The sequence below is a fragment of the Oryx dammah genome, unplaced genomic scaffold, assembly GCF_014754425.2.
Source record: "Oryx dammah isolate SB20612 unplaced genomic scaffold, SCBI_Odam_1.1 HiC_scaffold_9, whole genome shotgun sequence".
Lineage (NCBI taxonomy): Eukaryota > Metazoa > Chordata > Mammalia > Artiodactyla > Bovidae > Oryx > Oryx dammah.
In genome coordinates, this window is record NW_024070193.1 from 3,132,061 (window position 1) to 3,150,255 (window position 18,195).

Consider the following 18,195-nt stretch of genomic DNA (forward strand, 5'->3'; position numbering starts at 1 on the left):
GGAGGTTGGGGATAGGTATAGTGGTCAGAATGGACTGGTTTTTTCGCCTTGGGCTCTGTCTGTCTCTAGCTTTGTGACTTGGGCTGAGTGGCTTTCCCTCTCTGAGTCCCGGTTACTTCACCTGTGGAAAGAATCCGTGCTACCTCTAGGCAGAGTGTTTAGAAAGATCGGAGTACCTAGTCTATTGGAAAATGTTGTCTCAGATGCCAAACATAGTGCAGGTGTATTATTATTTGGGATTCGTTTCTTATCTCCTCGGCAGATGGCTTTACTGCTCCCCTCTGGGAAAGTCACCAAAAGAGAAGGGCCTGGAATCTTGCCAAACTAAATATCTTTCCCCATCAGGAAAATACCCTAAATTGAGATTGATCCCTTTTTATTGTGTCAATATACACTCTATTCAAGGGAACTAGAAAAGACAATTTATTTAAATTGTTTGAAGAGCTAAGGGCGCCCTAAGCTAAATTTCTCAATAGAGGTCTTTAAGAGGTACGTCCAAGCTGATTTTTTTTGGTTTGTTTTTGGACTCGGTCACCTTGGGAATGAGAGTGAAGCACTGCAATTATTGACGCCAGTGGGGGTTTTCTGACCTCACCTTCCCGAGACTGACGGAACTGCCTTATTGATCATCCCAGGTGGGTGATTGCCAAGTCTTGCTGTTTCTTATGCACCGCGGATGCACCGTAAAGGCACTGCGATTCCGCCTCTACCGCTTAGCCGCTCGGGGGCACCTGATCTGAATTAATGAAAAGTCGGAAGAATGGCGGTGATTTTCGAGGAAAGCCTGGTTCTTTCCCCGCATGTACAGTACCTCAGTCGAGTCCCACACAGCTGCGAACTCCCAAGGGGGCCTGCAGCGATGAGTAGATAAGAACGGCTTGCCATTAACGTTAGCTCTCTGTGGAGTGTAGATACCGGGAGAGTTCGTGTGGCTTTTCTCCTGAATTTTTCGTACGGTTCCCTACTGTGTCTCCCTCTCTCCCTGCCCCGAGTCTGGGTGAGGCTGTGAACTGGTTCTTTCTGTGAACTGGTTTGGAGCAGAGGTGGGCCTCAGTGCCGCTAGAGGGATCCAGGTTAATCTGGAGAATGGGGCAGTGACCTTGTCTGCTTTTCTGCTCCCGCCCTCCTGAAGTGGTGTGCACTTCAGGAGGGCGGGAGCAGAAAAGCAGACAAGGTCACTGCATTAGTAGTTATCAGTGGGGTTTGCCAAGACCCAAGCCCAGTGGGTGTGGGGGAAGCCTCCCAGGTGGTAAAGAACCCGCCTGCCAATGCAGGAGATGTAAGAGATTTGGGTTTGATCCCTGGGTGGGAAGATCCCCTGGAGAAGAGCCTGGCAACCTACTCCAGTAGTCTCGCCTGGAGAATCCCATGGATAGAGGAGCCTGGAGGGCTGCAGCCCACAGGGTTGCAGAGAGTCAGACACAACTGAAGGGACTTAGCAGGCGTGTGGACGCCCCCAGCGGTGTACCCCCAGCGCTAATGGAAATGGAGCCCAGGTTTGAAACCATGAAGTCTCCCTACTGGGACGGATCTCAAAGGGCATGTGGTCTAACTCCCATGTCTGAGAGGTCTCTCTCCTAACCCGTTCTGTAGTTGAATTCCTCAGGCCCCAGGGAACTCTCCACCTCACAGAGCTGCCGTGTCTGTTGCTCGGTACTTCGGTTTTTCCTTTCTGTCTGAGCCAAAGCCGTCTTCCCATCGTGTCCCTACCCCACCGAGGCGGAAGCCAACCCCTCTACTAGCCCTGCCCCCTCCTGCTGACTCCTCCCCCTCCAGCCAGGCATCTGAGCTCATTTCCTCTTTTCTACGACTGTCCTTCAGAAATGGAAATCTGCTTCTGTTGAATCATAGAATTGCAGAGCTGGAAGGGAACTTCTGACAGCATTCGGCCCTGTTACAGAGGAGGAAACTGAGGCACGAAGAGGGAAAGAGAGTTGCCTCAAATCTCTCTTGGTGGAGAAATTAGTGTCAGGACTCCGAGTCCCTGACTCTTGGTCCAGGAATTTGGGGGAAGGATGCAAAGGGAGGCCAGGTCTCGTTGGGCAGGTTGCACACTGCCCAACCCCAGGGTCACACTAACCGTGTAGTCTGTATGTAGTGTCCGTGGGACTGTGCAGCGTGCAGGCTGCTTGGCCACACGCAAAGGGCCTGTGGCCTCGGTCTGTTGCTGTTTAGTCGCTCAATCGTGTCTGACTCTTTTGTGACCCCGTGGACTGTAGCCTGCCAGGCCCTTCTGTCCATGGGATTTTCCAGGCAAGACTGGAGTGGGTTTCCATTTCCTTCGCCAGGGGATCTTTGCAGACCAGGAATCAAACCCACGTCGCCTGCACTGGCAGGGGAATTCTTTACCACTGAGCCCCTTGGAAAGCCCACCTTATCTATGCTTACTCCAAAAAAAAAAAGGGGGGGGGGAAGCTGCTTTCATCCAAACCAGAATAAAATACCGCGGAGGATGCAAATCCTCTCCGTGTCCTGACTGCTTGCTGTGTGCCAGCCCTGTGCTAGGTGCTTTCCCCGTAGTATCTCACATCTGAGGCTCCAGCCGGGAGCCTTGGCTGAGTGTCTTGAACCGTCACACTCTGCTGTGGAATGGATTTCCCCGCAGGCCAGGCTGGCTGGGGTGTATCTCCCATGCAGGAACCACATCCTCTTGGACATCAATCAGTGAGCAAAGCTTTCTTCCGTTTTCCTGCGTGAAACAGAGGGAAGCAGAGGGCGAGAGAAATCCCGCTCTGGGCTGGAACACGTCTGGGCAAGGGCGGTGCCCGACATACGGCATCGAGAGGCGGCGGGAGCTGCCATCAGGTGCGAGGGGCCCGGCTTCTTCGCCTGAATAGGGGCTTTGAGAACCAAGTGCAGGGGGTGCTGCTGACCTGAGACGTGTGCCCAGGGGTGCTGAGGTTGGCCAGGACCGGATGAGAGGATGGGAGACCGTTCCCTTCCTTCTTCTGCTGCTTGTGTGTCCCCAGACCTCGCTGCAGTGAGGATCAGAGGCTGAGGCCAAGATAAATGTCGATGCTCCTGAAACAGAGCCGGACGGTGAACCCCAGGAGGGGGAGTTCAGAGCCCACCCGGCCCTGCCTCCCTGTGGGCCCCCCGTTTGCTCCTCCGTCCCGTGGTCTGATTGGAGCAGATCTGTTATTTCTCAGCCACCGACACTATGGCTCACTGATTGTCTTTAAATCAGTCCATCTTTTTTACTTTAAAGATATTTCGAAAGGAAATTCGATGTCACTGCTGGCAAATGGAGAACCAGTATTACTTGTCTTAAGTAGAAGGCAGTTATGAAAATAAGATACAGGACAAAGAACTAAGCCCCGGCGGGTGAAGTCTGGCCTGAGCCTCGTGCCTTGCTGAGGCCTTGAGCGGAGTCTCCGCCCCTTTGCTGAGCAGTGAGAGGTGTGAGAGGCGTCCTGGGGCCAACGCGGAGACAGTCTCCTTGGCGTAATCAGAAGGACCCAGGAATGGTGAAAAGGGAGCAACTCTCTCGTGGTGCCATTTCGTGTTATTTAAATCCAAGTCCTTTTCCTAATGAAAATGCGTCCCTTTGAGAAACGTGTGGAGTGTGTAATAGAATTCAGAGTTCTCTAAATCAGAGCAGCAGCTCAGGGTCTGATGGATGATCATAAAGTTTCTCCTCTGCAGGTACTTCCTTCTAGGTTTGTCCACACGGATAGTAGTGTTTTCCCAGTTAAAACATTCTCTGTAGCTGTCTTCTGTCTTAGGAAATAGAAGTGTACACATTGTTACCTTTTACAGTTACACACATTACAGTTACGGTGTTACACATTGTGTACAGTTTCCCCTGGTGTACACGGCTTTGGGCTTCGCAGGTAGCGCCAGTGGTAGAGAGTCTACCTGCCCATGCAAGATGTGTAAGAACCACAGGTTCAGTCCCTGGGTCGGGAAGATCCCCTGGAGGAGGGCATGGCAGCCCACTCCTGTATTCCTGCCTGGAGAGTCCCAAGGACAGAGGAGCCTGAGGGCTACAGTCCACGGGGTCACAAAGAACAGGACACAACTGAGAGACTTGGCACCCACACACATACACAGCTTTGATTTAAAGTGTATCCCCAAAGCTTTCTTTTTTCCTGAATTGACTCTCATGCACAGTATCTGAACCGTGAACTTCCAGATGTTCAAGCTGGATTTAGAAAAGGCAGAGGAACCAGAGATCAAATTGTCAACATCCGTTGGATTATTGAAAAAGCAAGAGAGTTCCAGAAAAACGTCTACTTCTGCTTTACTGACTATGCCAAAGCCTTTGACTGTGTAGATCACAACAAACTGTGAAAAATTCTTCAAGAGATGGAAATACCAGACCACTTGACCTGCCTCCTGAGAAACCTATATGCGGGTCAGGAAGCAACAGTGAGAACTGAACATGGAACAACAGACTGGTTCCAAATAGGAAAAGGAGTATGTCAAGGCTGTATATTGTCACCCTGCTTATTTAACTTATATGCAGAGTACATCATGAGAAACGCTGGGCTGGAAGAAGCACAAGCTGGAATCAAGACTGCCATGAGAAATATCAATAATCTCAGATATGCAGATGACACCTTATGGCAGAAAGTGAAGAGGAACTAAAGAGCCTCTTGTTGGAAGTTAAAGAGGAGAGTGAAAAAGTTGGCTTAAAACTCAACATTCAGAAAACGAAGATCATGGCATCTGGTCCCATCACGTCATGGAAAATAGATGGGGAAACAATGGAAACAATGACAGACTTTATTTTGGGGGGCTCCAAAATCACTGCAGATGGTGACTGCAGCCATGAAATTAAAACACGCTTACTCCTTGGAAGGAAAGTTATGACCAACCTAGACAGCATATTAAAAAGCAGAGACATTACTTTATCAACAAAGGTCCGTCTAGTCAAGGCTATGGTTTTTCCAGTGGTCATGTAAGGATGTGAGAGTTGGGCTATAAAGAAAGCTGAGCGCTGAAGAATTGATGCTTTTGAACTGTGGTGCTGGAGAAGACTCTTGAGAGTCCCTTGGACAGCAAGGAGTTCCAACCAGTCCATCCTAAAGGAAATCAGTCCTGAATATTCATTGGAAGGACTGATGCCGAAACTGAAACTCCAATGCTTTGGCCACCTGATGCGAAGAACTGACTCATTGGAAAAGACCCTGATGCTGGGAAAGATTGAAGGCGGGAAGAGAAGGGGATGACAGAGAATGAGATGGTTGGATGGCATCACCGACTCAATGGACATGAGTTTGAGTAAGCTCCAGGAGTTGGAGATGGACAAGGAAGCCTGGCGTGCTGCAGTCCATGGGGTCACAAAGAGTCGGACACAACTGAGCTACTGAACTAACTGAACTGAACGCAGAAAAAGTGTTCTCAACAGCCATCTAGTTCGACACTAGTCCCTTTCCAGTAGAATGCTTTGTGTCCTCAGTCAGGGCGCTTGGTTGGGGGAACCTAGTCCTTACTTCTGAATATCCCACAAGACTTTGGTATGTTGATTATGCACTAGGAGCTTAATAAATGCATGTTGATTTTGAGCTTCACGGGGGGAAAGAACTATCATTTATTAAGTATCTTCTGAGACACAGTTTGAGGTGCTTTGTATAACTTATTAAATAGCCATTGATGAGAAACAGCACACACACTGGTCTGTCCTAAGTGTCTCATTTAAATCCTCATAATTGTAAGTTCGCTTATTGCACGATGAAGCGTCTACTTTAATCACTCAGTATTATCCCTCCACACAGATCCCCAAGGCCCCCTTTCCCCATTTCATTATGAAAACATTCAAACTTAAGGAAGAGCAGAAAGAGTTTTCCAGTGAATGTCCGTGGGCCCGCTTCTTAGATGTGACATTAACATATTGCCGCGCTGCCTTTTTCTCATTGCTTTATCTGCCTGCCTTTCAGTCTGCGCTCCGCCTCTCACTGTGACTTACCTTTCTCTGCTCTCTCTGCTTTGGTTTCTTTCTCTTTCCCGTTGCATTGCGTGGCATGCAGGATTTTAGTTCCCCGACCAGGGATTGAACCCACCACACCCCCTGCAGTGGAAGCGTGGATTCTTAACCACTGGACCACTAGGGAAGTCCCATGTATCTCGGTTTCCTTGTCTGTAAAGGGCGACGCTAGGAGTACTGGGCCTGTTCGTGTCACGAGGACGAAATGAGTTAATGCAGCAGGGAGTGAGAAGGTCAGTGAGCACGAGCTGTCATGGAGTGACGCGATCAAGGTTCCACAGCCGCGGATGCAGATGCAGAGCCGGGTCTTTCACTGAGAGGGTGTCCGTGTCTCTCTTACAACTTGCTGTGCGTGTGTCAGACCCAGTGTTCAGGACCTCACATGCATACACCAGGAGCAGGTGTGAACTCGTGAACTGTGGGGTGCGGCATCGACGTTGCCTCTGCCTTCTGTGGGGGATGGGGTCAGGGCTGCCCGCACCAGCCTGGGCACCCCAGGACTGGGGTGTTTTGATTCCGAAATCTCACTGTCTGTAACTCTGTCTGTAGCCGTTATTTCACTTGTAACTCATGATCAGTGAGGCACCTTAGGGCTTTCCAGTTCCCATTTTCTAGATGAGAAAGCTGAGGCCCCGGAAAGAGATTCCAGCCATCCTCGGTCACACAGGCAGTTAGTCGCCACAGCAAGACTCACACCCAAGTCTTTCTGACTCTCCACCCAGTGCTCTTTCCACCCTGTTCTCTGTGGTTGAAAAGTGCCACGTTCACTGGTGGCCTCCACCCAAGAGCTCCGAGGCGGCTCCCTCGCGGGAGTCAGGCCGGCACGGCTGCCACCCACGTGCTGGCTTCGCTCGGAGGTCCAGAGGCAGGGATGCGAGGGAAAGCGAAGGGACGTCCTCCTTTGGTTTCTGCCTGCCGGTTGGTTTGCTGCCGTCTCGGCAGCTTGTGGAGAAGGCGGCAGCCTCTCCTGGGACTGGCTGATGAGGCACTCAGGTGCCGTTCCCTCCCGCCGGGCACAGCAATGGGGAGACCCTTGCCCTCCTGTGCGCCTTGGCACAGGATGAGTGACCGGAAGCTCTGGGTTGGAGCAGCCATCTGTACCGCTCAGAGGACTCAGCCTCGAGCAGCAGTGGCTTCCAGAGAAAGAGAGCCCAGCATTTCGGGCTCCTTCAGAGCCGTCCACGGTCAGAACGCAGCTCGGATTATGTGCCCAGGAGTTTGTGAGCGCCAGGACTGGGGGCATTCAGGTGCATGAATCTCTTGGCTCCCCGATGACAGCCGCTCGAGGAGTGAGTACTGCTGTACCAAGAGCTGCATGGGTGCTGTGTGGAAGGAGGTGGAGAGGTGAACCGTCCCATCATTACTGACCTCAGCGGACGTGGGGTCCAGGGGGTTAGAAGGACCTAGACTCAAGTTCCTGGAGTGCAAGATCAGAAACGCTCTGGACCCAAAGAGTAGGCGTCCAGAGGAGGGTGGGCTGGCATCATGCACAAGGGGGCATCTGAATGGGCATTTGAAGAAAAGTTCTAACTGTGGTGCCAGAGGAGACTCTTGAGAGTCCCTTGGACTGCAAGGAGAGCCTACCAGTCCATCCTAAAGGAGATCAACCCTGAATACTCATTGGAAGGACAGATGCTGAAGCTCCAATACTTTGGCCACCTGATGCAAAGAGTTGAGTCAACTGGAAAAGACCCTGATGCTGGGAAAGACTGAAGGTGGGAGGAGAAGGGGACGCCAGGATGAGATGGTTGGATGGCGTCACTGATTTCAGTGGACGTGAAAGGACAAAGTCTGAGAGACGGTGAGGGATGGCAAGGCCTGGCGTGCTGTGGTCCATGGGGTGACAAGAATCGCATGGACTTGGTGACGGAGCAGAAACAGGATCTCCCCATATGGAGGCAGAGGAAGGTGGGAGCCCAGGCGGACACGTGGGACTGTGGCGTTTAGCAGGTTAAACTGCAGTGAAAGTGACCTGCTGTGTTTCAGAGGATTCCCTCGATATCTTGTTTTTCTGGAATGCCGTTCCTATCGTCTGCAGACACAGAGACCATGTAGAGGAGCCTGGGTTGAAAGGTGTAGGGACTAAACCCGCACCATGTTTCCCGGATTTCCAGTCTTGTGGTGGAATGTTCCAGCAGCTCAGCTGATTCCGTCACCGCCAACCACTCAACATCGGCTGCTGTTCTGAGTACTGGCGTGTGTCTGGGGGTGATGCTTGCTGCCCTGGGGGTGTTTCCGGCTGAGGTGGGAGAAAGGCCAGCAGAGGTCCTTAGAGCCTAGTGTGATAAAAGCCGTGTGCGAGGTCCGTCCAGGCGGTTCTGAGGAGGGGCCGGCGAGGAGCCTTTGCCATCCGGCGGGACCCCAGGGTATCTCCAGAGGGGCAGCGAGGGAGTCACGATGGAGACACACAGTCTAGGGCGGCTGGGGTGTGGAAGGACCTTTACATATTCAAACTGCAGAGCTCGGCATCCACGCCGGTGAGCCGGATGTGGGAAGGCCACTTGGGGCCCAGCCGAGAAGCACCTCGTGTTTCGGCTCGACACCCCGGGGCAGCGAGGAGCCCCTGGCAGGTTTTCAGCCGGGCAGGGCTGTGGTGGCGCTGTCCCTCATTGGCCTTCCAGGCAGGATGGAGAGCGGAGGGGATGAAGACACAGGAAGCAGGGAGGTGAGCCAAGGGCCCCCCGGAGGAAATGAAGACCCAGTGGGGCTGCGTCGGGTTCCGCCTCCGCAGTGTGCACAGCCGTCCCGTCCTCCGGCGTCGGTTCCCCCAGGGCCCCAGCTGGGCCTGCCTTCACTTTTCTCTTCTCAATCTTTTTTTTTTTTTTTTTAAGCTTTCTCCTTCTTTATTTTCTTGGCCGCATCACGCTACGTGTGGGATCTTAATTCCCCAACCAGGGATCGAACCCCCGCCCCTTGAAAAGCGGTGTCTTAACTGCTGGACCACCCGGGAAGAGCTCTCCACTCGATCTTTTCCTCATCTTTTACAGTCTGGAACAGAAGGTTTGGCGTTGGTGTCCAACAAGAGACATGTGAGAAATAATCAGGATTTAGTCCCGAAAATAAAACCTAAAGGATACAAGCCAAGTAACAAAGTTGGGGCGTGGGGGGTGGGTCATGGTCCAGACTGTCCAGACCAAGGGCAGCGGCTGTGTTTATGACTCTGAAATGAGCACAGACGCTAGCATGAAGGCCGCTTCCCGCATCTTTAGAATGCAGTAGGTGTTTTGGTGAAGTGGTTCCCTGAGAGTGAAAACCTGACTTTTTTTTTTTTACAGCCGTAGACAGTGCTGCAGCGACAAAAATACACGTCATTGTGAAAATAAAGGGGATTTACGGCCTCAGCTGTACATCCTTGAGTGGGTAGACAGCAGGGTTACAACCAAGCCTCCTGCTGACCGATTCCATCGGTGTCGAGAGTTGGCTGGCCAGGTTTTTGGCACGTCCCTGTGGTGGTATTCATTGGTATCTCTCTATCTGCGTGCAAGCTGGGAGCCTTCCTATTATTATTATGTTTTTGACAAATGAACTCATGCAGAGCTTTCATTAAGTTTCACTGAAAGGACTTGGAAATGCCATAAAAATTATCGTAATCTCAAAACCATCACATTCCTAATGCGTGTGGCTGTGCTGCTTGTTGAAATTGACTGATGAGAATATTCAGTTTTTAATTTTCTGACTTAAAATAAGACCATCTGCAGCTGTTTCTTTTAGCAATAATTTTTAATTAAATGCAATAAAATTTACAAGGAAGGACCCTAATAAGAAAATCGTGTCAGGAACACACCGATTGTAACATTTACTAGCGTGAGATGAAAGCCCCATCTTTCCCCCCACCACCCTTACAGAGCTATAATACAGACAACGTCCTGATTAAGTGTTAATCACTATGTGGCTTTTCCTTCATAAAGTCTGTGGGAGGCGTGAGAACAATTCTCACTAATAGCAGACGGCCTTATTGCACGGATTTTTCGGTGAGATGTCAGCGGCTGTGTCCTTGACCAGCTGAGCCCCAGTGGAGGCTTTGTTCCAGCCTGGGCGTGGATGGTGCTGGCGTACGGGCAGGGGCCCTCAATGTTCCAGCCCGTGGACTAGAGACGAGCGTATCGTGCAGAGAGGGTACAGCAGCGACCAAAGCTTATCTCTGCCGTTCGTGCGTTTCCTCGCTGAGCTCGCGTCAAGGGCCTCCTCCGTGCCTGGCGCTGCCCTGGATCTGCAGTGGTGGCAGCGACCGGTCAGGTCAGCTGTGTCCCTTGGCAGAGAGCTGGTATTCTGCTGGGGAGAGGCAGAGTGTCAGACAAACTAAAAAGTCAGCAGGAGAATCGTCGATAACGAGATCTTTCCTTTGTGATGAGGTTATTCTTCTGTGAGAAAGAAGGAAAGAGAAAGGTGTGATAGAAAGTGGCCGCTGTAAGGGGTGGTTTAGACAGGGTAGTCAGGGAGGGCTTCTCGGAGGAGGTGACACTCTGTGAGCTCTGAATGGTGATGAGACATCATCACGAGGAAGGGTGTTCCAGGCAGAGGGAACAGCAGGGAAAGAGGCTCTGAGCCTGGAGGCCCTTGGGGGTTTGTGGAGAGGCCTGGAGAACAGAATGCAGTGAGGAGAGTGACCGGCCCCTGGTGGGCAGGGGCCTTTGTAAAAGACTTGGATTTTGCTTTAATGAGACGGCATTGGAAAGAAGTGTTAGGATCCAAAATTGTTTGCATTATCTGAAATCGTTCAGATTTGTACGTTTACTTGTACCATTGGACTTCCCAGGTGGCTCAGCGGTAGAGAACCCGCCGGCCAGTGCTAGGGACACAGGTTTGATCCCTGAGTCGGAAAGATCCCCTGGAAAAGAGAGTGGCAGCCCCTTCCACTGTTCTTGCCTGGGGATATCCCATGGACAGAGGATCCTGGTGGACCGCAGTCCATGGGGTTGCAAAGAGTCGGACGTGAGTGAGCACATGCACACACGTGTTTATCAGCAAAAAATTTGAAAATACAGCAGAGAATATGTGCTCTTCAGAATGGTCCTGGAGGTATACAGAGGTTTGAACTTGGGTCCCAACTCTGCCCCTGGCTGTATGATTTTTGGGCATCTGAGTCTTGGGCCCCTTTCCCACCTGCAGCTGCTCTGGACTGGCTTGGAGCCTGCAGTTCTGAGTCCCCATCTGAGTGCTCTTAATAGAAGAGGATGGTGGTCCAGGGAGCTGAGAGGACATGAGTCCAGCAGCGGGAGGCTGGGAAAATCCCTGAAAAGAAATGTGCTGTATTTGGACTCCTGCTCCCTGTGTGAACTGATGTGAACTGTGTGCCGTAGGGAGCTACGGAGGGTTGTAGAGCAAGGGAGTGCCGTGCTCAGCTAGTGCTCTAAGCACAGGGAGTGTAGTGAGGAAGAAGAAGCCTCCCTCCTCCCAGCGAGGTTTCTAAACATCAAGGGATCAAGGCATGACGACAGGACTCGCTCCGCAGCCTCTCTGGTGTGTGGTGTGATGTCCCCCAGCCTCAGTGGCTGCACGATCACTCAGAGCAGAGTGACCCAGAGCTCTGGCGACTACCCCTCCGTGGGGGTCTTGGGGGGTCTGATGGTGGAAGGCAGCGTGGCTGACCGGAGCAGAGACGCAGGCGCATGGCCGGGAGAGAATGAGTTTGAGTCCGGCTCTGTCCCTCGTCTGATCCGAGCCGCAGTTTTCTCAGTGGTTCCGGTGGTGTGGGGTGGGTGGGGGGTCCCTTCTCATGGAGCGGTCCTGGGGAGTCAGCGAGAATCCACAAATAACCCCGTCAGTCTCGGCCTTTGCTGCTGGGAGCCGCGTGTTCCAGGGCTCACGAGGCTTTGCTGCGTGTTCGTGAGACGCCAGATGCTGTCTCAGACCCTGTACGTGTGTTCACTCAGTTAATCTGGGGGAGAAATAAAAACAACAACCCTGCCACACAGATACTTTCTTTTTTTAAATCTGCACCCGGCAGATGAGGAAACCAAGGTACAAAGAAGTTAGGCAAAGGGCTGAAGGTCACACAGCTGCTCGGCAGCTGAGCCAGGACTCTAACCCAGGCCGCTTCAGCACCTCTGCTGCTCTAGCTGTGCGGGGCAGCTGCCTCCTGCTTCGTGGGCACCGCTGCCTTGAATTTGTCGAATGTCCCTTTGGTTCTAAAACCTCATTAGAAGAGGAAGCTGAGGTTCAGAGTGGTAACATGACTGACAAGCCAGTAAGTGATGGAGCTGCAACAGGAAGGAAAGTATCCTTAGGGATAAATTCTTCCCTTTCTCTGACTCACCCCCTTTGAGAACTTCCCAACTGGAATCGACCCCCCAGATGTCAAAGGTGGGGACACACACCTTTGAATGAATCTGTAGGACGGAAATGTCCTTAGCACAGACATTTGGAAAGGACAGCTTGTAATGACGGTCCCCTTGCTCGGATCCACATGGCTGGGGGATGATGTAAAAGCTATTTATAGAGAGCGAACCATGCCCTGTTGCAGTCCCCATCAGAGGGATGATACTGTGAAGGTCTGCGCTTCTCTAGATTGCCCGGCTGGGCTCAGTACAGGCCCTTGAGGGATTTATCATCCGTGCTCACGATACTCCAGGTCAACAGGACAAAAACCTCGTAATAATTTCTGAGTGATGAATTGATGTGTTTCATCAAGCTCCTTGAGAGTGTCCCAAGACTGCCCAGCCTCCCAGAGATGAAGGCAGCCGCTCGGCTTGGGGACTTCTGAGCTTGCAGCTGACAATTGCAGCGTTTCTGTGTCTTGGAGAGGCCTCCGTCTTTGGCTGTTTTCCTGCAAGACGAACGTCTCAGGGTTGAGATTGTTGGGGGAATGATGTGGCTGGTCTCTATGTAAACAGACCCGTTCTCTACGTGCATGGGGCTGGTCTGGAGCCCTGAACGGAGCCCAAGAGAAGTTTCTCCAGGTCAGGGTACGATCCAAGAACTTGAAATTTCAGGGTGCTTGCATCATTTTAATTAAGAAAATAAGACACACATTATAGATGGGGGTGGGGGGAACTCAACCAGACAAAACCAGAATCTGCTCAGAGGCCTTAAGTTCTGCTGTGCTGGGAGCATGAGGGTCTCTTGCGCTTCAAGAGGGGTCAGGCAGGACTGTCCTGTGGGGTCCTGAGCCTCCGTCACAGGCAGTGAGTAAACACCAGTGGAAGGGATACTGGAAGGGATCATGACTTACACACTGGCCAGGAAATCTGAACTCTTGGGCTCATTTTTGGCTGGGCAGGTCGAGTCCCAAGGAAGCAGCTCCTGACGGTGCCCAGCCCCCAGGGGGGAGAGGTCGCAGGAGACTACAGGACTCAGCAGCAGCTCTGAGCCAGGTTCCAGAAGGGTCCTGTTACTGCCTGCCACATCGGAAGCCTGCGAAACGCTCAAGAGGCAGTCTGTGGGGGGTGCTACCCTGGGGCGGTGTGGGGTGGGGAACAGGAGGCCCCCTCCTGGAGTTGAGGCCCCAGCAGCGCTGAAGCAGACGGGAAGCTTGGTTATTTGCTCTTTGGGGCGCTGCCTCACACGCTTCGTCTCAGAAGTTTTCAAACTTTCTGTTGCAGCAGGATCCTTTTTTACATGAAATCCTAACTCCGACATGAAATCTTAACTCAGAACCCCAGCAAAGAAGGCAAAGCCTTGTTATTATCATTCTCCTTCATAAGTTCAAAATTTTCACATTTCATGTTGGCGTTCAGTTTCATGTTGGTGTCCAGCTCTTGGCAACCCCATGGACTGCAGCGCACCAGGCTCCTCTGTCCTTCACTGTCTCCTGGAGCTTGCTCAGACTCATAGCCATTGAGTCGGTGATGCTCTCCAGCTGTCTCATTGTCTGTCACCCCCTTCTCTTGCCCTCAATCTTTCCCAGCATCAGGGTCTTTTCCAAGGAGTCAGTTCTTCACATCAGGTGGCCAAAGGATTGGAGCTTCAGCATCAGTCCTTCCAATGAGTATTCAGGGTTGATGCCCTTTAGGATGGACTGGTTGGATCTCCTTGCAGTCCAAGGGACTCTCAAGAGTCTTCTTACTCATGCGTAATTTAATCCGTGGTTTACAGACCTCTGTGCGGGAGAGGTGGAGAACTGGTGATTTCTGCCCACTTTTCAAAACCAGACCTTTAGTTTTGTTGAAGGGAACAAGGTGTAGCAGTTGGGGATAAATATCTGTTGGATCATAAACTCCTGGATTAAAATAACCCCCTCACCGTCTGGTTTACAAGAATGGAAATGAAATTAACAAAATTAACCCCACTGCTTTACACACACTATCTCATTGATTATCAGCCCCATTTTACAGGTGGGAAAATGGAGGCGCCCAGACGTCACGTGACAGAGGTGGCAAATAGGGTCTGAGGATCCAGGGCCAGGACACACGAGTGGGTCCCAGCCCCACTGAGTGGTCCTTGCTCCCAGGAAGAGTTGCCCCCGCACCTTAGGAGCCAGTTTCACCCTCACTGTGTGCAGAGGGGCGGGGTGAACCTCTGCCAGCAAGGCCGTCCTGGGGATTCCTTTTGTGGGCCAGAAAGCGGGACTTGAAAACCCAGGAAGTTCAGAAAGCCGTGAAACCTCGATGTGGTAGCCACACACACGCTCACTGCACTCGACAGTCTGCAAAGCTTTTGGATGTCTGCTGGCTCCAGTGGTTCTCCTGACAACCTCTGTTTGAAGTAGGCGAGACTCTGATTAAATCAAAAGCAATATTTAAGCAAAGACCTGAAGGAGGGCAGGAAGTAGTCAGGCAGAGTTGTTTTCTGGGTGGGGCCTGCAGTTAGCCATTTTCCTGGGACCTTTCCCCATCTCCTCGACTGAAAAACGGGGACAGGAGGGTGACAGATACCTGACGGTTAAGAGTAACCCACGCCAAGGGCTTGGTGTGGGGCCTGGCATGAAGCGGGTTCGCGTTTATTGTGGAAGCTGGGTGGTGGTCGTGCTTAGTTGCTCAGTTGTGTCCGACTCTTTGCAACCCCATGGGCTGTAGCCCACCAGACCCCTCTGTCCATGGGGATTCTCCAGGCAAGAGTACTGGAGTGGGTTGCCGTTTCCTACTTCAGGGGATCTTCCCGACCCAGGGGTCGAAGCCTCATCTCTTGTGTCTCCTGCATTGCACGCAGATTCTTTACCCACTGAGCTGTCGGGCTAGCCCTGAACGTCATTGTGACTATGGTTCTGATTGTGCCAGAACACGGAAGGGCAGGAGGAGAAGGTCCCTGTAAGACTAGGGGTTTGGAATATGCCAGGGAAGAGCAGAGAAGGAGCTGGGGGCTGGGAGAGTGTTGTCCGAGGTCATGGAGCTGGCAGATAGGGCTCAGGGGTGCCTGCTGCGAAGCCTCTAGCCACGTGTTCTGTGCCGAGTGTTGAGCTGGGCAAGACTGGTCCCACCTGGGACTGGCCCGGACAGGCTGCGGTGGGTCCTGGGCGCCCCTGGAGCTGCTCTGGTGATGGCACGGGAAAGGAGGTGGCGTCCCGCTGGGGGCTGTGCTCGCCCCGCACTCCCCTCCCAGAGAGTCCCTCGTAGATGGTGCATCTGGTTTCCAGGGAGGCCCCTGGTGCAAACCCCAGTTTCCTTGCCAGCCCAAAGCCGGAGGTCAAGGCTGGGTTTAGAGCTGTGGGGGTGAGTCAGTGGCTTAGCAAAGACCAGAGCGGGGGCAGCTGCTCACCTGTGGGATAAGGAGCTCCCACCTACTCCAAACCCAGTCTCAGACCCCAGGAGGCCCTAGGCTTTCATCCAGGGCAGAGAAGCAACACCAGGGTGAAGAGACGTCTGTGTGTTGCTGGGTTTGCCCCGACTTCCGGTCTTTCTTTGACCCGCCCCTGGTCTCAGCATTGGGGATGGAGGCCCGCAATACCACCGAGCCTCTCTGAAGCCCCTCGCTTTACAGAACAGGCAAGTTGAGACCCAGAGAATGGGCTTGGGTCCTCCATCCCTCCTCCCCTGGATAAGCTGCCACCCTCCTAAACGTGTGCGGTGATGAGGGGGATGGTGGGGGCCCTGGGGAGGGGCATGCTGCTCTGATGGGGGTGTTCAGACCCCGGATGGCATGCTCAGAGCAGGCTTCCAGAACGGAAAGCCTTCTGCGGTGTGCCCCGGACGCCAGCAGGTCAGCCTGCCCTCCTGGTGTCCCCTCCCCAGGGCTGGCCACTTTGCTGTGCCTCTGTGCAGCATCTGCCCTCCCGTGCTGACTGGGACATGGTCTCCTGTGCTGCACTGCGGGCCCCTCCGTGGTGTCACCACCACAGCTCATCCCTGTATCCCCGGCCCTTGGCGTAGAACCTGGTACCCAAGTGATACTCGATAAGTAGTTCCGTAAAGGGATGTCTTCCGGACGCTGAAGGGCACGGTCGTCCCCAAGGGGTGCCCCACCAGCTCGGACTTCCCGTGGATTCCTCCCGATCCCCATCAGTGCCCTGGCTCCTGGGACAGCAAGGAGATGCAGGGCAGGGTGACAGTCAGCCTGGGGACTCAGACGGGAGACCCCTGACTGGGCAGCGAATTGCTTAAATTCATCTGTGCTGAGTGCTCCAAAGAAGTGCGGGCTGTTCTGAGAGCGTCTCATGGGTGCCCTGGCCTGCTTCTGGCTGGGGAAGAGCTCTGAGAAAGTGAGATGGGGGCTGAGTCCTGAACTGTCATGAGGCGTGAACGTGACAGAGGGTGAGAGTTGAGGAGGCCTCTGAGCGGAACAGTCATCGTTCCCATTACACAGATGAGGAAACTGAGGCTCAAAGCAGGGAGGTTACTTGCCTAAGGCCACGTGGTTATCAGAGGAGAAGATGGGGTTTGCCCGCAGGTCCGCGTAGCTCTAGAGCCCTTTCCCTCTCCCCGGCTTGTCTGCCCTGGGTGAGGATGCCCAGGCTGGCCTTGGTGGCATCGCGTGTGCTGGATCCAGGCCCGCCCTTCCCGCACCTGGGGGCTCACGCGCCCCCTGCTACTTCCCGCTCTCGTTTGCCCTGTGCCTCATCTGTCCTGGCATGCCTGGGTAACCCGGGTCTCCGCTCCCTCCTTGTGCAGGAGAGGAGCAGGTAACCAATTCTCTCGGGCTCCTGCCCCTGGGATTTTATCGCGTAGAATTCTGACCTTGAGAAGCATCCGTGAATCTCACATCTAGAGAGAAATACCCAGATCAACTTAAGGAGCACCCAGTGGGCATCTTCTGGGTGCCAGCCCCCTACAGGGCTGGGAGCTGTGGGTCATGGGTGCACTTACGACTGTGGCCCAGGTCGGGGGTGGAAGACAGATCCGTGAACAGCTTCCTGGGTGCGATTATAGTGCAATCAGACAATGAGCAATGTTCTGGCAGCTTAGAAGGAGCCACCAAGTGCGTCGAGGATGGGCTTCCCTGAGGAGTTTCCAGGATGCAGATTGGGCCTTGAGGCTGGGCTTGAAGGGCTTGTTGGCAAGGTGAGGAAGCATGGAAAGGGCGTTCCAAGCAAGGCACAGAGTCAGAAAGGGCCCAGAGTGTCCAGAGACAAGACCCGGGCATAGTGGCCAGGTTGTCTGCAACAGGGAGTGACCGAAAGCTTGAGGTTCTGCAGGGCAGCAGGGAGCTGCAGAGGCTGAGCGAGGTGGGCACTGGGTGGGACCCCAGCCTGAGATCTCCCTGCCGCAGCTGCCTTCATCAGACCGTCCCTGCCTTCTCCAGCCTCCATCGACCTGACCTGGGATTATGTGAGACTCTCGTCCCCTCAGTGGGGAAGGGGAAGGGTGGATGTAACAGTGTGTTTGGAGGTTGGGGTCTGACCTGCCTCCCAGTTATCTCTGGAGGGGCCACTGCTCAGCTCACAGGGCTCCATTCTCATGGTGCCTCTAATCCATGGATTAGAAGCCCGGGTGGCAGGCAAGAATTTGTGCCCTTTGAATAGGCCAGTTGGAGCTAATTGATGGCAGGGGGTGGAGGGTGGGGTGGCACTGTTATTTAGGTGGCTTTGGCCAGCAGACTAGAATCCTGGCCTCTGAGTCGGCCTCTGCCCTAACCCTGCCCCTGCCCGTCCCTTTCTCTTTGGCCTGAGTCCAGCCCGGGTGGACTCTCCTCTCACGGAGATGGAGGCTGGCCGGGACCACTCGCAGGCTCTCTGGGAATCATCATGTCGGAAGAGGCTGATGATGGCCGTTCACAAAGGTGCTCACTCTCTCCGCAGTGTGGTTTGGGGCTCAGAGCCCTGCCTCCCCCTCGGAGCCAGCCCAGAGCCCCTGGGCCCTTTGGCTCCCTCTGTCTCTCTGCCTCTTGCTGTGGAACCTGCATTCTGCTCTCTGGACCTCAGTTTCCCCAATTGGAAAAACGAAGGATTCAGGGAA

The 18,195-nt window shown here is 53.4% G+C and overlaps 1 protein-coding gene across 3 annotated transcripts in view; it reads left to right on the top strand.

Moving 5' to 3' along the window:
* Nucleotides 1-18,195, top strand: part of FGD5 (FYVE, RhoGEF and PH domain containing 5) — a 117,381-nt gene that overhangs the window by 14,073 nt on the left and 85,113 nt on the right. The gene's annotated exons all lie outside the window — the stretch shown is intronic.